The sequence below is a fragment of the Suncus etruscus genome, chromosome 3, assembly GCF_024139225.1.
Source record: "Suncus etruscus isolate mSunEtr1 chromosome 3, mSunEtr1.pri.cur, whole genome shotgun sequence".
NCBI classification, from domain to species: domain Eukaryota; kingdom Metazoa; phylum Chordata; class Mammalia; order Eulipotyphla; family Soricidae; genus Suncus; species Suncus etruscus.
This window is the reverse complement of record NC_064850.1, coordinates 9,191,855-9,215,866: the sequence shown is the minus strand read 5'-3', so window position 1 is coordinate 9,215,866 and position 24,012 is coordinate 9,191,855. Positions and strand designations below refer to the sequence as shown.

General features: G+C 47.0%; 1 protein-coding gene across 1 annotated transcript in view; it reads right to left on the bottom strand.

Annotated features, from left to right (window-relative positions):
* PLEKHG3 (pleckstrin homology and RhoGEF domain containing G3) overlaps positions 1–23,671 on the bottom strand; it is a 46,808-nt gene extending 23,137 nt beyond the window's left edge. Inside the window, exon 1 of the mRNA XM_049770317.1 lies at positions 23,468–23,671. The gene's annotated coding sequence lies outside the window, so the exon portion shown is untranslated. The remainder of the gene's footprint in view (positions 1–23,467) is intronic.
* Positions 23,672–24,012: the final 341 nt, after the last annotated feature.

The following is a 24,012-nucleotide window of genomic DNA, read 5'->3' as shown; positions in this document are numbered from 1 at the left end:
CCACGAGGAGAGAGAGATAGCACAGACTGTACTGCTAGGAGCTGGGGCGGAAGTGAGTGAGCCATAAGGGTAAACTGACCCAAGAAGGAAGAGAACTTAAGGCAGCACAGGTAACATAACTGAAAATAGATGATGACTAAAACCACCCTCAGCACTGAGTTATTTGTTTCTAATTTTTTTGTTTGGGGGCCACATCAGAATTGCTCAGAGGTTATTCCTGGCTCTGCACTCAGTGAGCCACAAGAGGTATAGGGATAGAATATGGGTCAGCCGCAGGCAAGGCAAGCATCCTACCTGCTATACTATCTTCCTGGCCCCAATACTGAGTTGTTGTTTTGTTTGTTTGGTTGGTTGGTTTTTGGGTCACACCCGGCAGCGCTCAGGGATTACTCCTTGTTCTATGCTCAGAAATTGCTCCTGGAGAGCCAGAGAGATAGCATGGAAGTAGCACATTTGCCTTGCATGCAGAAGGACAGTGGTTTGAATCCCGGCATCCCATATGGTCCCCCAAGCCTGCCAGGAGCAATTTCTGAGCAGAGTCAGGAGGAACCCCTGAGCAATGCCGGGTGTGATCCCCCAAAACAAACAAACAAACTGAAAGAAATTGCTCCTGGCAAGGGAGAGAGAGAGAGAGAGAGGAGAGAGAGAGAGAGAGAGAGAGAGAGAGAGAGAGAGAGAGAGAGAGAGAGAGAGAGAGAGAGAGAGAGAGAGAGAGAGAGAGAGAGAGAGAGAGAGAGAGAGAAATTGCTCCTGGCACGCCCAGAGGACCATATGGGCTGCCAGGATCCAAACCAACGTCCTTCTGCATGCAAGGCAAATGCCCTACCTCAATGCTATCTCTCTGGCCCCCCAATACTGAGTTTTTTTGTTTTGTTTTGTTTTGGTTTTTTTGGGCCACACCCGGCGGTGCTCAGGGGTTACTCCTGGCTGTCTGCTCAGAAATAGCCCCTGGCAGGCACGGGGGAACCATATGGGACACTGGGATTCGAACCAACCACCTTTGGTCCTGGATCGGCTGTTTGCAAGGCAAACGCCGCTGTGCTATCTCTCCGGGCCCCCAATCCTGAGTTTTAAATAGAAGGTCTCCTGTTTTGAAGAACACATGTGAATGTCAGGACAGAGATGCACGGTGTTGGGGACAGCCCGGTATTCACCCATTTCCTAAGTCCCAGGGGTATAAAAGGATGGACAGTAGCAGAACAGCCCAGATCTCTCAGCCTTAGCTCTGCTCTAACCAGCTGGAGGGGGGGGGCAAGGCAGTGAGAAATTTGCCCCACACTACAGCCCTCTCCTTTAGAATGATCACTACTTGCACTTTCTGAAGATGGGTGTCAGAATGCACTTTTCTGGGTAGACAAGTGGCTCAGCAGCTAGATACCTTCACAGGAGAAACAAGATGAGCGCATGATAACAGAAGGAAGAGAAAGTGCTTTTCAAATCGCCTCCAGCGTGAGGTTTCAGTCAACATTTCTGTGCAGAGTGCAAGGCCCTGAGGATACTGGGATAGGTGAGATATCGTCCCAGTCTTTGAAGAACTAAGTTCTAAAAAGAAAAACATCCATAAAAGAGATTATCTACCAAGCAAAGCTCTGAGTGCTAGTACGGAAATAGGACTAAATAATATCACAGGAGCTCTTGACACCTGAGGGGACCAAGAGAGTTTTAAGGGAGCTGAGGGCAATTTTACTGTCTATTTTGGTTGGTTGGTTAGTTTTAGATGCTCAGGAAACCACATAGGGTGCTGGGGGTTGAACTCAGGCCAGTCACACGCAAAGCAAATACCCTACCCACCATGCTATCGCTGCAGCCCCACTTTTCAGCTGAGCCTTGAGTGAGAAGTTCACTGTGCCAGGAGAAAGGGAGACCTGAGAGTGTTTGGTACAAAAGCAGCAGCAGGTGAGATCCCGAAGGACCTGAGCACCTGAACACCTAGCTACCATATGCCAGGCTGACAGGCATGGAAGACACTGGCAATGGCTTTATGGACAAAGGTAGCCCCGTGCCAAGTCTGCAGCCCTGATGGATGGAGATGGAACATGCTAACTAAACACATGGCCTAGAAAAACATGCATCTCCCCTTGGAGTCGGTGTTACTTTAGCTAAAAGGGGGTGATGGAAATGGAATACTGCTTGTCCCCTCTTTAACCCATTCCCTCCATGCTAGATCATTGAGATAGGATCCAAAAGGGAACCTCCCATTGGAATGAGAACTAGACAAGTACAGAATTCAGTGAATCTAGAATTATGATTCTGCCAACATGGAAGTTCCCACAAACACAGCCTCCTACTTCCCTATCCCTCCTCCATCCCACCCCCGATTCCAAGTGCCAGAATGCAGATTTAAAAAAAAAAAATGTGTGTGTACATGCTCCCATGAGCACTGCCATGGGCCAGGCCTTCCTCACCCCTTAGGCAGCACAGCATGAGACAGCTCCAAAGGACACCCCACCCCCAGGCCCTGTCCACTGGATGCTGACCTCTGGTCCAGTGCCCATCTTGAAGGCGAGGGAAGGGAGTTTCCAAAGACAGACCTTCTAAATTCTGTCATCTAGTGCCAATCCTCAAGGGCTGCCAACCCTCCAGAGACAAGGGCTAGGCACTCCCCCTCCAACCTCTGCCCCCCACCCCCAGTCCCAGCACTGCAGGCCCCTGGCCTTCCTTTCTAAGGGGCCTCAACCAAGGAAGCCCAGCAAACTCATCCAACCAGTTCTCAGAGGGGAGGAGAATGCTTTCTTCTCTGGCAGCAGGGGAGGTTCCTGCACAGCCCCAAAAGCCCCGGGGGCCTGAGAGCCCATGGGGGTAGGTGGGAGGTGAGGGCTGAGAGCCCACAGGGCCTTGGGGCTGACAGGGTTGAGGAACAGTGCAAAGCTCTGCACAGAATGCCTGCCTAGCCAATGAACGGAGGGTCACAGTTCAAATCTCTGCTGTCCAATGTGTACCCAGCACCATGCGGGCAGCTCTGCTATCTGGGATGTCATGGGTATCACAGTTACACCAGCCATACCACACAGGCAAGTGTGCGGAGGCCCCACAAAAAAAGCGCTGCAACCCCTCCACCGTCATTCCCCACCTCCAACACAACTACAAAGCCATGCGAACATCAAGACCAAGGAGCACCCTCAGACAGCAAGCTTGTAAGCACTGCACACCCCAACTCAGCAGCAGAACCATAATGAGCCCCAACACAAAGAGCATGTGTGTTTGTGTGTGTATCCCCAGGCCACAGAGAACACCACAGCCGTGTGTGTGTGTGTGTGTGTGTGTGTGTGTGTGTGTGTGTGTGTGTGTGTGTGTCCAGGCTTCACAACAATCATAAAGCCAGAGAGGGGGAAGGGAGAATTAAGAATCCATTTGAAGAAAAGAAATGTGGGCCTGGGAGACTGCTCAAAGGGTTGGAATGTGTGTCTGGCATAAACAGGGCTATGGGTTTAATCTGGTGGTCTCTGATAATGTTGGAGAGGAGGGTATTATTGCTGACAGAAAAGGTAGCTGTTGGGCCGGAGAGATAGCATGGAGGTAGGGCATCTGCCTCACATGCAGAAGGATGGTGGTGCGAATCCCGGCATCCCATATGGTCCTCCAAGCCTGCCAGGAGCTTTTTTTTTTCTTTCTTTTTTCTTTTTTCTTTCCTTTTTTTTTTTTTTGGTTTTTGGGTCCCACCCAGCAGTGCTCAGGGGTTACTCCCGGCTCTACGCTAAGAAATCACTCCTGGGCCCAGAGAGATAGCACAGTACCATTTGCCTTGCAAGCAGCCGATCCAGGACCAAAGGTGGTTGGTTCAAATCCCGGTGTCCCATATGGTCCCGCGTGCCTGCCAGGAGCTATTTCTGAGCAGACAGCCAGGAGTAACCCCTGAGCACCGGCGGGTGTGGCCCAAAAACCAAAAAAAAAAAAAGAAAGAAAGAAAGAAATCACTCCTGGCAGGCTCAGGGGACCATATGGGACACCGGGATTCGAACCACTGACCTTCTGCATGAGAGGCAAACGCCTTACCTCCATGCTATATCTCTGGCCCCCAGTAGCTATTTCTGAGCATAGAGTCAGAAGTAACCCCTGAGCACTGCCGGGTTGACCCAAAAACCAAAAAAAAGAAGGAAGGAAGGAAGGAAGGAAGGAAGGAAGGAAGGAAGGAAGGAAGGAAGGAAGGAAGGAAGGAAGGAAGGAAGGAAGGAAGGAAGGAAGGAAAAGGAAAGGAAAGGAAAGGAAATGAAAGGAAAAGAAAAGAAAAGAAAAGAAAAGAAAAGAAAAGAAAAGAAAAGAAAAGAAAAGAAAAGAAAAGAAAAGAAAAGAAAAAAGAAAAGAAAAGAAAGAAAAGGCAGCTGTCGCCAAACTGTAGATTCTGGGGACACAGAGTGCACAGGCCACGGCATGGCCAATCTTGCAGTAGAGTTCTGCTCCTAGAAATGCCAGCCTTGATCCACGGTTGGCAGAATCGAGTCAAATCAGGGTGCAAACAGCCAATACCAAGATGGTGGGCTCTGTGTGGTAGGCACTGCCCTAGCCCAGCAGCTGGGGAAAACTTCCTTTCACCTGTTCCACCCACCATGACTTGATTTTCATCCAAAATAACCAACCTCTGTGGATTCTGGGAAGAGGCAATCAGGAAGAAGAGGAGATTAACTCTGCATTTCTCAGCATGCTTGTGTGTGCATGCATAGATGTGACAGTGTGTGTGTGTGTGAGAGAGAATTTTGAGAATGTGTGTGTGTGTGTGTGTGTGTGTGTGTGTGTGTGTGTGTGTGTGTGTGTGTGTGTGTGTTCAGAAGACCCCTTGGGCCGGCCCTCGAAGAACTTGGAGTCACCTCCACAGAGAACAATTCATCTCACCAGCAATCCTACTAGAAGCAGCTTGGACAGGAAGAAAACCTGTGAAATCCACTGCCCCAGAACCCACAAGGGAGTCACCTATGGCTGATCAAGTTTCCTGCGAGTTTGGCATGGCTCGGAGGCCCAAAACGGAGACAGAACTGTCCCCCACACACACCCACACCCACACCCACACCCACTATTCTGGTCCAGCCTGGGTGAGTACCTACCGCTTTCCTCAAAAGGGCTCCCATCTGGGCACGGAGAGGGCTGTGTGGGGCTGGGGTGCTGCATTCCCCCGGAACTCTGGCAGCCAAGCAGTTAAAGGGTTTGGAGCCAGCAGCAAGCTGCCACCAACAGCCTCGGGAATTAAAGCGTCCACCGCCTCCTGCAAAACTTCTCCAATCAATGTCCTATTCAGAACTGGTTCCGCGTGTGGGGTATACTTGCTGCATTTCTGTCATTCCTGATTCCTGGGGAGCTCCTGAGAAGGAAATGCAGCTTTCCACCCCAACTCAGCAGGTCCCTTCGGAGGAATGACTAGGAGAGGGACATAGCACTGAGCGAGGAGTACCTCTAGCAATTAACGGGGGGGGGGACACGAACTGCAGGAAGTCAAACACTGAAGACCCAGAACAAAGCCAGATCATTCATCCACACAACAATGCTCCATTCATGTGATCCCCACCCACCCCAAGCCTTCAGAGCTCATGAACATGAGCTCTTACAACAGAGCAAGCAGACGGTGGGAGGAACAGGAACAGGTGAGCCTCAGGTTTTGCAGAACAAAATACGGAGGCAGCTGACCTTGTAGATGGACCATCAAAGCTCCTTTGCTAATTTATTTTTTAAACTTGATTGATTGATTGATTGTGTGTTGGGTCACACCAACGGTGCTCAGGAGTCCCTCCTGGCTCTGCACTCAGAAATCGCCCTAGCAGGCTGGCGGACCACATGGGAATCGAACCGGGTCCCTCCCAGGTTGGCTACATGCAAGGCAAACGCCCTACCGCTGTGCCTTCTCTCTGGTCCTTCTATTATATGCTCAATTATCCAGCATTCCAGATGGTCCCCCCTCCCACCTACCCAGTTCTGCCAAGAGTAAAAACCAAAAACCAAGAAACAGGCACAAATAGCCAAAAATATTTGGATTTTATTTAATACTAACCAGCATTTTATGAGGGTGTGCCAGGCACTGTGCAAAATGCATTCTCTAAGTAAGCGCCTCACAAAAAAAAAGCCCATGACATAGCGGTTTTGTTTGGTTTACTCACAGGAAGCATTAAAAAGCCAGGTAGGTGGGAAAGCCAAGGAAAGCTGGAACTCAGGCTCTTCTGTTCTTGGTCATTCTCCACCACCCTCTTCCAGAGGCCCAGGAGATACAGCCCAAGACCGGAACTGTGCTGTGCCTCACCCCATTCTGGGAATGTCCTCTTAGGTACAGTGGTCCTCAAATTTTTTAAACAGGGGGCCACTTCGCTGTTCCTCAAACCATTGGAGGGCCGGACTATAGTAAAAACAAAAACTATGAACAAATTTCCGTGAACACTGCGTATATCTTATTTTAAAGTGAAGAAACAAAACGGGGACAAATACAATATATAGCCCGTGGGGCATAGTTTGAGGACCACTGCTTGAAGTTAGGACTTCTGACTCTTTACAAACAGAACAAATACACAGAACTGCTGTGGAGGCAATTCTAAAAGTAAGCCAAGTGGAGTCCTCTCGTGCCCATAGATGGCTCCAAAGCCACTTCTGTGACAACAAATGATGGCAGGGCCAGCACGCAAGAGGCATCCCTTCACCCATCCTTCCATGTGGGGGACACTGAGGGACTGAGTGACAGCTGTGCCCAAGTTTCTGGTGTGTGTTGTTCTCTGAACTCAGATCATGCTGCCTTGGTCCCTTCCCTCTTAGGTTTTCTGGCTCTCTACTGCTGAGTAGACCCTTGGGCTCTGGTCTGAAGCACACGGGGTGGCTGACATCTTTGGGACCCTGATGATAAGAGAAAAGTCATCCTATTGGAGGTTCAAAAAAGCCCAGCTGTTCACCTCTCCTTTCTCTTCTCCACTGCCACTTAGATCCAGCCAACTAAAAACTGCACAATCGGAACATAGTGACTTCCTGTGGCAAACTCACAAGGAAGAACTTACTGAGAGTATAAAAACTATGTCACTTAGGCAGAAGTCAACATAAGATAAATCTTTGCTGCCACGAAGCTCATGTTCCAGTAGAGAATAAAGTCACAAAAAGAAGAACTGTCTGGGGCCCGGAGAGATAGCACAGCGGCGTTTGCCTTGCAAGCAGCCGATCCAGGACCAAAGGTGGTTGGTTCAAATCTTGGTGTCCCATATGGTCCCCTGTGCCTGCCAGGAGCTATTTTTGAGCTGACAGCCAGGAGTAACCCCTGAGCACCGCTGGGTGTGGCCCAAAAACCAAAAAAAAAAAAAAAAAAAAAAAAGAAAAGAAAAAGAAGAACTGCCTAAGAAGATAAGGCTTCTTTTATCTCTTAGATGTTACAAAGAAGATAAAATTGTTATAAAGATGAAAAATATATGCAACATTGTTGGGTACAGAAGGCTTGAGGATGTAACTCGAATATTCTAAGCAATAGCTAGAGAGTCAATGAGTCAACGCTAAAAAATTCTTTCCAACAGTCTTTTCCTCTACACACACACACACACACACACACACACACACACACACACACACACACACACACACACACACACACACACACACATTACTACCACCACCAATAAGTCATCACTTTCAAAGTATTTTGCTTTCAAGATATAGTTAAGTTTGGAAACATCAGGGTCTGAGAACAGGTAGGGGATGCATGCAAAGGAGTGAGCAGGTACAGTCTCCTAACTTTGTCTTACCAGGAACTGCTCAAGAGAGACTGTCAGGGACTTAGGGGCCAAAGAGCAGGAGTGGAGTGAAACCAAAATTGGGAAAGGCGGGGGGGGGGGGGGGGGGGGGGGCGGGAAGGTGGCGCTAGAGGTAAGGTGTCTGCCTTACAAGCGCTAGCCAAGGAACGGACTGCGGTTCGATCCCCCGGCGTCCCATATGGTCCCCCAAGCCAGGGGCGATTTCTGAGCACATAGCCAGGAGTAACCCCTGAGCGTCAAACGGGTGTGGCCCAAAAAACAAAAAAACAAAAACAAAAAACAAAAAAAAATTGGGAAAGGGGGTCACAGAAAAGTGATAATAATGACTAGGGTCAGTGTTGGAGGCTAGGAGACAGCTTGCTGTCTAAATACAGGTGTGACCTTACCTCTGCTCCTCAAAATAATAATAATTTTGGGGGGTGTTGAGCCACACCAGGTAATGCTCCGGGCTTACTCCTGGCTCTACACTCAAGAATTATTCCTGGTACTGCCTAGAAAACCATATGGGATGCCAGGAATCGAGTCCAGGCCACTTGCAAGGCAAACACCTTATCTACTGTACTATCTCTTAGTCCACCAAAACAGTATTTTTAAATAAATTGATGTGGTATCTTACCTCTGTCCCTCAAATAATAATTTTTAAATAAACTGAACTGATGATTGCTGTAAAGATTAGCTTAATTTTAAAGGGGTATACTAGTTATTTCCCTGCAATTACTAAAAAGTTCAGTATAAAAATATTAAATCATACAAATGAAACAAACTAAAGAGAATCAGATGAAACAAACTGGTACTTCAGAGAGTTAGAAAATATAAAGAAATATTTGGGGTAGGAGGAAAGAGTTTGAAAAGCCTAAATATAAATGAAAACTATGATAGGGCCCCCCCTGGTAGAGAGGCTAGGTTGCTTGCCTCGCATGAGCCTCACCCAGGCCTGGTCCCCATCACCACCTGGTCCCTGAGACCTAGATAATCTCTGGCACAGCATCCTTGAACCTCACATTTTGAACCACTGGCCCAGTTAGCCCATAATTATGTTGGGGCCCCTAGGTCTCCTAGGCACTGTCCCCCAAAACAAAAACAAAAATCAGAATTAATAAAGAACTGAAGAAGTCACCCAAATTCAGTGTAAAGAAATAAAAAAAATAAAAACAGTAAGAGGCAGAGACTCAGAAGAAAAAGGAAAAAACAGCAAGAAATAATTTTCAGCAAGATATAATAGCCATGAATTTCCCAGAAAGAAGACCTGCATCAACTTAAATTTAAGAGGGGAATGGGAGGAAGAGGAAGGTATGTTTGTGTAGCAGGTAAGGTGCCTGCCTGCCTTGCTCCCCACCAGGAGTGATCCCTGAGCAAGCCCTGAGTACCAGTTCAATCCCCAGTACCTCATAGTCACCAAGAAATACCAGGAGTAACTCATGACACAGAGCTGGTATAGCCCCTGGGCATTTTGGAAGGCAGGAAGGAGGGAAGGAAAGAAAGAAGGGAGGGAGTAAAGGAGGGGGAGAAAATATGCCAACGATTAGAAACCTAAGGTGAAATAGATTGACTTATTTCCTGGACTGATTCAGGAAGAAATAGAAAATCTGAAGATTTTAACAAGAGATTGAATAATTAAAAATTTTCCAATGGAAAAAAATTCCTGAACTAGAGATGGCTTTGCTTTATAAATGTTCCAAAAAAAAAACAAAAGAGAATACTTCCAAAATCATTCTATAAGATAAATATTACCCCAATATCAAAACCAGATATTTTGGGGTCATACTCAGTTTTCAGGACTTTGCACTCAAGGATCAATCCTGGGGGGTGTGGGGGAACTTAGGGGATCCTATGAAATGCTGGAGGTTAGAACCTGGGTAATCCCTACCCATTGTACTATTACTCTGGCCCCATTGTATTAGAGATATAAAATTATAAGCAAGGGGCCGGAGAGATAGCACAGTGGTAGGGTGTTTGCCTTGTACAGGGCAGACCCAGGACAGCTAGGTTTGATTCCCGGCATCCCATATGGTCCCCAGAGCCTGCCAGGAACAATTTCTGAGCACAGAGCCCAGAGTAGCCCCTGAGCACTGCTGGGTGTGGTCCTAAAACCAAAATAAATAGATAAATAAATAAATATAAACAAAATTACAAGCAAATTGGAGTAAAAAATATATATATAGTACAGCTTATGAAGGGTGCTTGCTTTGCACATGGTAAATCCAGGTTCTATGCTAATACTCATCTGGTCTCCCAAGCCCACCAGAAGCGATCCTGAGCACCTATAGGTATGGGCCCCAAAACAAACAACTACTAACAAATTGAATCTGGCAATATATAAAAGTAAGAATACTCTCGGACTATAATATAGGGTTAACATCCTCAAAAGTAATTAAAGTAATTCATTGAATACAAAATCCCAGGAGAAAAAAATTGGCAAAGGTCTAATATTTTTCCATAACAAAACTGCAACACAAACTAAGAATAGAAGGAAGCATTCCTAACCACATAAATAATATCTTTAAAAAGTCCACAGGGAGTTGGGGGGTGGGGGCAGAGCAATAGTATAGTAGGTAGGTCACTTCCTTTGCATGTGGCTGACCCAGACCTGATTCCTAGCATGACATATGCTCTTATGACACACACATACCCCCACCAGGAGTGAGCCTTGAGTAGAGCCAGGAGTGAGCCCTGAGCACCCAAGATTTGACTCAACAAACAAAAACCCCATAAGCTCTCATAGCTAATAAATACTGGTTTCTGGGCCCAGAGAGATAGCACAGCGGTGTTTGCCTTGCAAGAAGCCGATCTAGGACCAAAGGTGGTTGGTTCGAATCCCGGTGTCCCATATGGTCCCCCGTGCCTGCCAGGAGCTATTTCTGAGCCAGGAGTAACCCCTAAGCAATGCTGGGTGTGGCTCAAAAACAAAAACAAAAACAAACAAAATAAATAAATACTGGTTTCCTCCTAACATCAAGAACATCCTTTCAACACTACTTACATTCAACATTATACTAGACTTCTAGCCAAAGCAATTAGACAAGATAAATAATAAAAGATACCCAAGCTGAAGAGAAAGAAAAACTCACAGTTCTTATATCTATAGAAAACCCCATGGATATTGTCTACATAACTGAGTTCAGCAGCAAGGTAAAACTATAATATTTTTTTTTTTTTTTTTTTTTGGTTTTTTTGGGCCACACCCGGGTGACGCTCAGGGGTTACTCCTGGCTATGCTCTCAGAAGTCGCTCCTGGCTTGGGGGACCATATGGGACGCCGGGGGATCGATACCGCGTTTCGTCTCCTAGGCTAGCGCAGGTAAGGCAGGCACCTTACCTCCAGCGCCAACCGCCCGGTCCCCCATAAACTATAATATTAATACATAAGACACACTACTGTATTCTTATATAGTAGCAATGAGCATTCTAAACACGGAAGTAAGGGAGTGGAGAGATAAGTTTCATTGGATAGGGCACTTGTCTTGCAGGCCCGAGGAAATGGGTTTTATCTCAGGCACCACATAAAATCCTGAGCCCCAGCAGGAGTGATCCTTAAACACAGAGCCAGGAATAAGCTGGATGTGACGAAAAAATAATAAAATAAAAAAAGATAATGAAATCAAGAAGCAGAGCAACAATATTATAAAAGCAGGCAAAATGCATAATATACTTCAGAATATATTTAGCAAAAGGCAGGCAAAATTTAGCAAAATGCACTGAAAAACCACAAAACACTGTTGAAAGAAATTAAAATATTTGGATTAATGGAAAAATCCAACATTCATAGATCAGAACACTTTATTAGTATATAGCAATAACTGCCAAATTGATCTTTCTGACTCATTCCCAATTTTGTCCCAAGTGATTTCTTATTTTGCAGAAACTCCCAAGCTGATCCTAAAATTTATATGAGAAAGTAATGAATCACAAATAATCAAAACAGTCCTGCAAAAGAACAAATTTGAAAGACTCAGTTTGCAACTGACTACAAACCTATAGTTATGCCAGAGTATGGTGGCTGGTATAAAATAATGGAACAACTGAAAAGATACTCAACATTATTAAGCATTAGGGAAAGGCAAATCAAAACCACAATTAATATAACTTGGATAGTTGAAATTGTTGACATGTTGGCGAAATGAAGAGAAATTAGAATTTTTGGAACTTTGGCGCCTGGGCCGAGGATGGGGGTGTGGGGACTGGGGTGTGGGGAGATGGGATGAGCCCCCAAAACGAAAAAGGAAAAAAAAAGAATTTTTGTATATAACTGTTAAGAATCTAAAATCATTGAGCCTGTGTGAAAAGCAATTTAGCAGTTTCTCAAAAGTTCCCATATCACTGTTATAATATGTGACCTAGCAGGGCCCGGAGAGACAGCACCAGCGGATTTGCCTTGCAAGCAGCTGATCTAGGACCTAAGGTGATTGGTTCGAAATCCCGGTGTCCCATATGGTTCCCCGTGCCTGCCAGGAGCTATTTCTGAGCAGACAGCCAGAAGTAAACCCCTGAGCACTGGCGAGTTTGGGCCCAAAACAAAAAAACAAAAACAAAACAAACAAACAAACAAACAAAAATATATATATATATATTTGACCTAGCAATTCCACTAGGTATAAAACTGTGAGACTATCCACACAAAAACTTGTACATAATTTTCACAAGGGCATTACATTTATGTTCAAATGCCCGTCAGTTGAAATTGAAAAACTGGATATTATTTGACAATAAAAAGCCAAGAAAATGAAACTGACATCATGGAACACTCTGGGAAGCATTATGTTAAACAAAAGAACCAGTCACAACATACATTGCAGAAATTTGTTTATGTAAAATGTTTGGATAGGCAAATTCAGAGAACACAAGTAGGCGAATGTGGCCTGGGAAGGGGAATGACAGCCAATGGGTACAGGGTTTCTATTTTAGATTGGAGAGTAGTAAAGGTTGCCCAATTCTGTTTTAAAAACCACTTAACTATATGTACTTTTATGAGCAAATGTTGAGATGCATTAAAAAAATATCAATCATTTTGTAACTATGGTACTTAAATAAAGTAATTATATTTTTTAAATCTCAATAAAAGTATGTCCACCAAATCTTTGGGGTGCTTGAGAATGCAAAAATCAAATTATGGGATGGAGAGGTAATACAAAGGGTATTTGCTTTTGCATGTAATTGATTTGGATTCAATTCTCATAATGCAAATGGCCCCCTGAGCACTGTCAGGAATGATCTCTGAGCATAGAACCAGGAGTAAACAATTAGCACTGGTAGGTGTGGCCCCAAAAATACAAAACGAATCAAAAAAAATCAATCAAATCTTAAATGCAAGGAGCAGCAGATCTGGAATCTATCCCATGCATCCCATATGGTCCCCTAAGTACCACCAGGAGTGATTCCAGAGTGTAGAGCCAGGAATAACCCATAAGCATTGCCAGGTATGACCCAAAAACTAAAAGAATAAAAATCTCAAACACAGGCCCGGAGAGATAGCACAGCGGCGTTTGCCTTGCAAGCAGCCGATCCAGGACCAAAGGTGGTTGGTTCGAATCCCGGTGTCTTATATGGTCCCCCGTGCCTGCCAGGAGTTATTTCTGAGCAGACAGCCTGGAGTACCTGAGCACTGCTGGGTGTGGACCAAAAACCAAAAAAAAAAAAAAAAAAACTCAAACAAAAAACTCAAACACATGTAATAAGCAAGAAAAAGTACAGACTAGTTGTGGGAAAATAGGCTATCACATTGGAAAAAATAAAAACAGCTGTCTCTTATAAGATTTAGAGGTTCCCAGCCAAGGCTGGACATAAAAGTCATCTCAAGGGCCAGAGAGATGGTACAGTAATTAAGACCCTTGCCTTGCACTTGTCACTCTCAGACTGCAGTTCAATAACCAACACTGCATAGGGTCCACCAAACCCAACCAAGAGTAAACCCCAGCAAAAAGTAAGAGTAAACCCCAAGCAAGTAGTAAACCCTGAGCAAGAATAATTCCTGAGGGCCGGAGAGATAGCACAGCGGTGTTTGCCTTGCAAGCAGCCGATCCAGGACCAAAGGTGGTTGGTTCGAATCCCGGTGTCCCATATGGTCCTCCATGCCTGCCAGGAATGATTTCTGAGCAGAGAGCCAGGAGTAACCCCGAGCAACGCCGGGGTGTGGCCCAAAAAAAAAAAAAAAAAAAAAAAAAAAAAGAATAATTCCTGAGCATAGTGAGGTGTAAGTTTGAACCAATTCCCTCACCCCAAGAGACAATGGTAATTAAAATTCTGTCGGAAAGTTCTTAAGAATTTCTAACATTGCAAAGTAAAGATCTTATAACCTGGGGGTCAGAGGGAAGAGGCATCATCATTATTCTTTTTTGAAATCTAAATTGTATTGATATGTTATCTGGCTTTAAATTTTTTTTAAACTTGATTGATTGGTTGGTTGGTTGTTGGGCCACACCCAGCAGTGCTCAGGGGTTACTCCTGGCCCTGCACTCAGAAATCACCCCTAGCAGGCTGGGAGACCATATAGGATGCTGGGAATCTAACCAGGTCCCTCTCAGGTCAATCACACATGTATGGCAAATGCCCTACCACTGTACTATCTCTCCGGCCCCTGGCTTTAAAGTTTTAACATAAAGGACAAAGACTCAAAGTAACAAATACAAATGGTCAATAAAAATGAAAAGTACTCATTTCTACAAGTAGTCAAAGCGTTACTTTGAAAGAAACACCATGGGGCTGGAGCAATAGCATAGCAGTAAGGCATTTGCCTCGCACACAGCCAACATAGGACAGTCCCAGTTCGATTCCTAGCCCAGACCATGCCAGGAGTGATTTCTGAGCGCAGAGCCAGGAGAAACCTCTAAGTGCCACCGGGTGTGAGCAAAAATAAACCCAAAAAACAAAAACCATATACACACAATTTTCCCCTTCCCTTTTGTTATGCTTTTATAATGTCTAGGGATCACACACTTGTTTGTGGTACAGACACAGACTTTGTTGCAGTGCACCAGAAATCACATTTGCGGTGCCAGGGATTAAACTGGGCATGCAGGAAACAAGCTATTCCTTCATGCCTATAAGGTAGGTGCTCTAGCACCAAACTACATTTCAGGTCTAATGATTTTTCTGAATTTTTTAAATGTAACTTTATATCTGCCAGATTAAAAAAACATAATCCAAATATTAGTGAAATGGAATTTCTCCTACTTCGGAGAAGACTTTCAATTGGTCACACAGCTTAGACAGACTTTATTTGGGAGAATCTTGAAAAAGACAACTTATGACCCAGGAATTCCACTGCTGACACACACACATGGATGTTGAATACTGCAATTACAATGATGAGAAATGGAAACTACCTACATGGTGATTAGCAGGGGACTGTAGCATGACCAAGACCACTATGGAATAAACAAGATTTAGGGACTAGATCGATGGCATAGTGGTAAGGCATTTGCTTTGCACACAGCCAACACAGGATGGACCCCGGTTTGAATCCCAGCATCCCATATGGTCCCCCGAGCCTGCCAGGAGCGACTTCTGAGCGCAGTCAGGAGTAATACCTGAGCACGACACTGGTTGTGACCCAAAAACAAACAAACAAAAAAGATTTAAAGGTGGGTAAAACAATAGACAACAGTACTGGATTCAAAATATGCAAATTCACTAAGTACATCTCCAACATAATATTACATAGAAATTAATGATGTATCTGAAGTGTATAAGGATAGCAAATACCACTTTTAGGTGAAAGTTACTTTGGGCATTGAAAAAAGAGAAAAGGAATCCAGTTTAAAAAAAAAAAGAAGGAAGTTTTCTACCCTGTCTGAAACATTCTGTCTCTGAGGTTTCAATAGAGAGAGAGGGAGTGCCAGTCAGCAGAAATTTCCCATCCCTCTGCAGAAAAAGTTACCACTTGACATTGTATACCTGAATAAAAAAAATAGGAAGGTGGGCCAGAGAAATAGCACAGCAGTAGGGTGTTTGTCTTGCCCACATCCAACCCAGGAAACAGTGGTTCAATTTCTGACATCCCATATGATTCCCTGAGCCTGCCAGGGGTGATTTCTGAGCGCAGAGGCAGAAGTAACTCCTGAGCACCATCGGGTGTGACTCCCCCCAAAATATTGGAGGGGGGGATAAATAGGGAGGGGTTTCTCAAGCAATACTAAGGGAACTGGGGTAGATGGAGATAGTCCTGGTCAAACTGGGCCAACCAAGCCAAATGGTTCAATGGTCAGACACAGCAGTACTTGGACCACCAAGGCCATATCCAGCAAAATCCAGGGGCTTTTCAGGGTTACACCCAAGGTGTTGGATATCAGATGAAGAGGCGTCATGTGGCACTGGAGTTCAGGCTCATACCTTGGCACATGCCAGGCACCCACTTCTAAGCTATCTCCCTGCCCTAAATTTGAACCAAAACATGGGAGCAAAGCTGATGTGAGGCCTGAGACTTGGAAGCTGCAGCTCCTCCTTATCAGCTTCTGCCAGGCAAAGTGTTGTGTGGATCCCAGGAGGGAGCTTCAAAGGTAAGTGTACGGAATTGGACTAACTGGCTGCCAGGCTGGGGCGTGCTGAGCTGAGTGTGGGCCCATTCTGGCTCTCCTGGGCCGACTGTACCCAGTGTGGAGAACAGGAAGTCCTCTTCCAAAAAGGACGCTCTGTCTGGAACCAGGCCCTGTACCGCTAAGCATGAGTGTTCCCATCATTCATAAGTTCACAATGATGCCCAACAAGTGAGCCATCCTGGAGCCAGAGAGATGGTAGGGCATTTATTTGCCTTTCATGCTGCCAATCCGGGATGAACTCAGGTTCGATTCCAGCATCCCATATGGTCCCCCAAGTTTGCCAGGAACAATTTCTGAGTGCAGAGCCAGGAGTAACCCCTGAGAATCGCCAGGTATGCTCCCACCAAAATGAAAAGTGAACCTTTCCATGAAGGGCTCGGTTTCCTCCTCAGGGGTTGCAGGAAAACATTCCTCAATTTGCTTATTAAGTCTCATCATTTGTTACCCACTTAGTCAATTGGATTGGGAATCTTTTTTTAACTGTTCTCTATGCCCTGCCCTCATTTCCTAAACTGTCAAGGGAACACAATTTAATTTTTCCTGATGACTCAGGTCACAATTACCAGCAAAGCATCAATTATCAAAATGCTGATCCAAGAAGGCTGCTTGTGTGTCACACCGGTCCCCTGCAGCAGTGCCCGCAATCACATCTGTTCTCTCTGCACTGGGTTTCGGTTACTCTGCCGTTCTCTCCACTCTCTTGCCTTGCTGCCTCTTGTCAGTGTGTACTTAGAGGGGCCGAAGAGATAGCACAGTGGTAGGGCTTTTGCCTTGCATGCGGCCGACAAAGTAGGGACCTGGGTTTGTTCCCAGCATCCCACATGGTCCCCTGAGCCTGCCAGGAGTGATTTCTGAACACAGAGCCAGGAGTAACCCCTGAGCACCACTGGATGTGACCCAAAAAAAAAAAAAAAAAAAGAAAGAAAGAAAGAAAAAGAAAAGAAAGAAAGAAAGAAAGAAAGAAAGAAAGAAAGAAAGAAAGAAAGAAAGAAAGAAAGAAAGAAAGAGAAGAAGAGAGAGAGAGAAAGAAAGAAAGAAAGAAAGAAAGAAAGAAAGAAAGAAAGAAAGAAAGAAAGAAAGAAAGAAAGAAAGAAAGAAAGAAAGAAAGAAAGAAAGAAAGAAAGAAAGAAAGAAAGAGTAATTAAGAAAAGAAAAAGAATAGTACCACTTAACATTTAAAGAGTTAAAGAGGAGGCTGAAGAAATAGTACAGCAGATGGGGCCCTTGCGCTGCACATGGCTGACAGGGGTTCAATCTCCAAGACCACATAAAGGCCCCCTAAGCACAACAGGAGTGATCCCTGAGCAGAGTCAGATGTGGCTACAAAGCCAAAATAATAAATAAGAGTTCAAAATGGCAAGGCCGAAGTGGTGGCACAGCAGTAAGGTGTCTGTCTTGCTGGCGCTAGCCTAGGACGGACTGCACTTTGATCCCCCGGTGTCCCATATGGTCCCCCTAGCCAGGAACAATTTCGAAGCACATAGCCAGGAGTAACCCCTGAGAGTCACCAAGTGTGGCAAAAAAAAAAAAAGTTCAAAATGGCACTGGAGAAATAGCTCATTGGGTTGGAGCACTTGTTCTGCAGAGAAGAGGCCCAGGTTTATGGCCAGGCACCACATTCTCCCTAAGTATCTCCCAGAGAATCCCCCAGCACTGCCAGGTGTTCCCCAAAAACCATATACATAAATTAAACAAATAGTACAAAGGGCTGAAGAAGATGCTTTGCATGCAGGAGACCCAGGTTTGATTTCCATGTGTAATGCAGGTAAGGGCATGATGTGTGTTCATACACACACACACACACACACACACACACACACACACACACATACACACACACACACACACACACTAAGCAAGACTGGGAGAGGAACCCTAAAATAAAAGTTAAACAGGGGATGGTGTAAAGAACATGTAGAAAGTTGAACCCCAGCAGATCTCAATTACAGGTAAGTAAGTAAGTGGCAGCTGAGTTCTTACAGGGAAAGAAAGGCTTTATAAGGTATTATGGCAGTGTCACAGGAGAAAGTATGGCCAAGACAATAAGTTTACCTTACAGTCCACCTTGGAGAATAAGAGGCCTGGGAGAAATGAACCTTTCTACTTTTCCAGACAGGAGAAACTCTGCCTCTAGGAGCATGTCCGCCTTTAAGAATCTTCCTTCCAGGACAGGAATGGAACATTTGTTAAAAGCACACAGATTTCTTCAGTGCCTAAGATCTCAAAAAAAATTAGTTTTACTTATGCATCAAAATTCATCTGAATTCTACTCCAGCAAGCACTGAGACAGATGGTGGAGGTTACTGGCCATCTAGTTCCCTGAAGGACAGATAGAGAAAGAGAGAGAGAAAGGGCCAAGGGACAGAGTCCCCTTAGGATCCTGTTATGACTTCACTCCCTTTGCTTCCCCCCTTCAACTCCCAATGAGTCTCTAGCACTCATCAGATCAACGTCCAGGGCCCTCAGACTATATTTTCCTCCCAAATTGCAAACACAGCCACTCTCCACCCAAGAGAGCCTTGCTCAGGTCCTGTGTGCCTTCATTTACTTGAAGCTTAAATCAAGCTCCCTCCCCAAAGGTCAAAAGAAAAACAAAAATACGGTGGCAATGGCCACCACTAGACTGGGCTGGCAGCCATTTCTGCATTCCTCCCCCAGGGAGCAAAACCTCGTACTAAAGAGACCGCTAAGCCCATATTACAGGATAGGACCCAGCACCCCATCCTTCATTGATGTCACTTTATACTGTTCTCAAGGTTCTGAGGGAGAGCCAATGCCAGTCAGCCCAAGGAGCACCAAATTTAGAGCAGAAAATCCTCAGAAGACTGTCACGCCTCCATAGGATCAGGATCAGAGGCAAGTTGATCCTGCCAGATTATTTCCCCAGTCTGATTTAAGGTCAACCCAAATCTCTCTTATGCCTAGATGGGCCTTTTTTGCAAATTTTTGGGGCCTTTTTTGCAAATTCCTCTGAGGCCTGGATTAAACCTAGCCTTACTGCATGGATCTTAAGACCTAGAAAGTTCCTTCACCACAGAGATGGCCTGGCTGTCCAGTGTGCTTATTGGGGCCCTCACGCAAGGAAGTCAGATGGACATCCACTTCCCCAGGCCTCACTCTTCACAGCCAGCCCTATTTCCGGAACCAGGGCAGGGGCCCCCCCCGGAAACCGCACACCACAGCCTTGCCAGCAGAGTTTCAAATCAACCCCTCCCTTTGGGGTTGGTAGTTCCAGCAGAGAGCGGAAGAGACTCCTCAGATCAGCTGGTGGAAGCAGAGCAGAGTTGAGCCACAGGGTGTGGCCAGGCTCCAAGCTCTGATAGTGTCTATTGGTTCTGTGACTCCAAATTCTGGCCCAGTGCACCCCTTTATGGACCTTCTTTCCCAAGCTGCCTTAGACCCTCAAGGAGAATCTTTCTGCCACTCCACAGGTTCTTCTTAGAAAAGCTTCCCAAAGCCTCTGTTGAGGTTGGCCAGATCCTCATTCTCCCCACCCACCAATGAGCATGACTGACGCATTTGAAGTCGAGGGCAGAAAGTTATCCTCAGACAGGCAGAGAGAGAGAGAGAGAGAGAGAGAGAGAGAGAGAGAGAGAGAGAGAGAGAGAGAGAGAGAGAGACCAGCGTCCAAAGTGTGATTCATCAGAACTAGTTGGAAGAAGGTTCCAGAGCCAGGGAGGTTCAAGGCTGCCCCCAGTTCTCCCATCAACAAGGAAGGCAACACATGGCTGGAGTCCAACATCATTTGGAGGAGGAGACACAAAGGGTGTATCTAAGGCTATTCTCAGGAGACCTAGGAACCACTTCAGGTGATCATCAACCTAGTCCTGCTCAAGACCAGTAGCACTGGTGGGCCATCACAGTGACACTACAGAACCGAGGGTATCATGTAGTTGGAATCAAACCCAGGGTTCCGTAGGAACTTCAGCCCTTTAAGCCATCTGTCCAGTTCCTAGTCCTGTACCTTCAACCACCAAGAACCAAGGGAAGACTACAAAAGTATTGCTAGAAAATTTGTAATGAGTTCTGTTTTCATCTCACCAGAATTCCCCACTCCTGTTATAATTGAGAAAGAAGGTTTGTCATTTGTGCCCTGGGCAATGGCCAGGGAGATAAGGCATTAAATGGTCTTGGACTCCCTTTATAGAATCTGGGAGAAAAAACAGAGACAGTAGTTTATTGAACACCTCGATAGGTTATATTCAGGTTTGACAGAGGTTATCTCAGTTGATTCTCACGATACCAAGGTGGTAAGTAGGATGACTAACATCATTTTATAGGTGAGAAAAACTAGCTCAAAAGAGCTTAGCCCCGCAGGGCTAATAAGCTGTCAGGATCCAATGGAGCCCTGAGCATCCAATAGAAATATCCAACACCAAAAGGAAAGAAAGAAAAAGAAATATCCTCTCTGCCTTCATTTGCTGGGTGGGACTGAATTCCAAGAAAGAGAAATCAGAGAGAAAGGCAAGTACCCCTCCTGTAGGTCTTACCTCAAAAAGCCCTTCCTTCAGCTATTTCTCAGGTCACCCCACCTAAAATATCTCCCTTCTTTCACAACAACCTATGGAATAAATGAATAACCATTGAATGAATGAATACATTTAAATAGAGCTAGTATTGAGTACAGAAAGGAAAAATAGGTGCCAATAATTTAGGAGGGGGAGGAGAAATGATAGAAAACAGAATCTGGCCAGGGTCAAATTGATGACCCCAAGATAAGCCTGACAAGGGGTAATGACAATCCAACAGGACCCCATGTAGACCACAGCAGAGCCTTCCTGCTGGCAGTAGTGAGTTCCAGCTACTAGTGTCCCAGACTAGTGGGTTTATGCTGGGAGGGCAGGCTTGAGCCCTGGAACAAAGGCCTATGGACACACAGCTGGCCAGAGAAGCAGGACAGAGTGACAGCCTGGGAGGGGAGCAGAGGAGCTAAGACAGCCCTCAGTGCAGCTGCAAAGGCAACAAGCACTCTCAAAGCAAATCACTTCAATCCCCCAATCCCCAGATTAAGCCTGTTCTCTCTCTCTTCTCTCTCTCCTCTCTCTCTCCCCTCTCTCCCCTCTCTCTTTCTCGGTTCTGGGTAGGCAGTGAAGGTGAAGAAACAAGCCAAGAAGACATCGGAACCTAATCTCTTGTCCCTGTAGCCCAGGTCATTCCTCGGGCCATGGCCTTTGGCCTTTTCCAGTGTAAACACTGGGGCCCTACAAGAACTGTGGACTTGGTTAGGCAAATGTTTATTCTGCCGCTGAGATATTACAGGCCAGGGGTGCAGCAGAAAAAGCTTCCACCACTGGCTCCTGGTCTTGGTGGCACCCACAGGCCACATCCAATAATTATCCAACTCTGGAGGCCCCCTCCTAGCTATCATGTGCCCTTTATTTTGTATCATCGTTCATGACATAGATCTTTGCACAAATGTGTCTTCGTCTGATCTTTACCACAGTCTCTACGAAGAGCACCCACAATACTCAAGTGGAAATCGAATCCAAAAAGGTAGTTGGCTTACTCAGGTCCCAACAAGCAAAGGAGAAGTTAAGACAGTATGTGGAAATCTGAGTTCCGCCCTAACTGGCCAATACGACCAGACTCAAGTCTCCTGAATTTCAGCTCTGGATTCTGCTTCCGTCATGTGTACATACAGAAGCTCTAGGAACCTTGCACGCCTAACCCACCATCAAGTTACTTATTGGGTTTGCTGTGGGGGTGTCACACCAGGCAGTGCTCAGTGCTCAGGGGCCACTCCTGGCAGCACTCTGTCCAGGGAGCTGGGCCACCTGCCTGCAAATCACAAACTCCAGCCTGTCTCCCATCAAACTCTGATCTACTTCAGTCGAGGCAGGACACAATCCTATGCAAAAAAAAAGGTGTGTTGGCCTGACTCCCAACACAGTGGTCTCATACTCTCCCAGCAAAGTCAGTCTAATAAAAGGCAGCATGTCTCACCACACACACACACACACACACACACACACACACACACACACACACACACACACACACACACACTTTACCCAGCTTTGAAACCAACCCCAATCAAGTCAGCTCCTTGGTCTTGGTATATATTCCAACCTGCCCATCCTTCATGAGAGGAAGGGGAGAAGGGCAACAGTATTCCCAGCCAGAGGCAGGAATAAAGTGTCCCAGGATATGACAGGGAAAGAGCAAAGAGGAAGAGCTAGGTCTTTAAGTTAGGTCTCTAGGTATCTGCTGGTTGGGGTGCGGTCACTGAAACCAGCCGGGTGGCAGCTGCAAGAGGCAGGCAGGGAGGCTAGTGTGTTCGGCGCGGAGCCCTCTTGGGGGCTGTCATTACTGCTCCCTGCTTATTATGTCTTGGGCAACGTCGGTGTTAAGATTGGGCTGCAAGCAGAGGCTTGGCTGGGAAGACTCTGGGAACCCCCATTCCAGGGCTACCTGTAGGGTCATGATGTCTGGGCCGCTTCCTGGGGGGCGCGAAGAGCAGGCTACAGGCCCAGTCATCTTACCAAAAGCTTATAGCCAGAGATTTCAAGACATAAATGAATTCCTCCAGCGGCCAAGGACACTGATCCCCTCCCTCCCCCCACTGCAAGCCACACCTCTCCAAGCTCTCTCCAAAACATTTCTCACTCGGTTCTTCCTTTTGTTTTCAAAAGCAACAGCAAGGAGTCAAAGGAACCCTTTACGAACGTCTCATTAAGTTGGAGCCTGCAAGTCTTCAAGCTTTCCAGGCAAAATTTGGTGGATGAGAAAAATGGGTGCCCAAAAGATTTCCGGAGAGGTAAACGCTGCAGGAATAAAGAATTTCGAACGCTCGCTAGGATCCCCCAAAACACGAACCCAGAGTCCCGGGGATGGGTCCCGAGTGGCAAGACACACAAAGCCGGGATCAGGGGCGCGCTCGGCCGGGTCCTGCCCTAGGAGCGCACAACCCACTGGGGGCACCGCGGACGGTGCCAAAGCTCCCGCCGCCCAGGGAAGGAAGGCGCGGGGAGGGCGCAGGGGCCTCGCGGGTTTCCACCCGGAGCCTTGGCGCCTTTTGTTCTGGGGGGCGGGGGCCGCAGGACAGCCAACGGCTCCTGGCACCACGCTCCCGCGCGCTAGCGCGCCAGCCCCAGCTGGGAGGCCGCTCCATTGGGGACCGCCCGGGGAGCCCCCCAGGACTCACCGGGGAGAGAATCAAGGGTGGCACCCTGTAGAGGAGGCCCGGGGGTCCCTGAAGGACCGAGCCACCTGGTCACCGGAGACAGGGACACTCACCGAGGGGCCAACCTTGGAGGCGCTGGCGCAGGGCGCGCGGTGAATAGCAAGTCGCTCTGAGCAGAACCCCGGCTGGCGGGCAGCTCCCGCCTCCTAGGACCGCCGGAGCTCCAGGGGACGCGGCCAAGTGCCAGGGCGGCCCCCGGGGACCCCAACCAGCGCGCGGCTTCCCAGCGATCGGCAGGAAGTCGGGGCCGAACCGGGGCTGCGAACGGGCGGGCGGGCAGGCGGGCGGGCCGAGGGCGGGGCGCGCCAGGAATTTTTCCAGTGGGTGGAGACTCGGGGCCCAACGCTGGGATCCAGGGGATGGCGATCGGAGGGGGCCCCAATGCAGTTTCCAGAGGTGGGGGTGGAGGGAGTCTAAATTCAGCCCCGGCTAATGATTAACCCCTTCCCCAAGTGCCCAAGGGGACGGGACGGGCGCACCTAGCGGGGCTGGAGCCAAGTTTGCCAAGCTGCTAAAAGTCTGCCAGACTTGGGAAACGCACGTGGCAGGGAGGGTCACGCCGGGTGGCCCCGACCTGCAGAATCCCTGCCTCGCCACC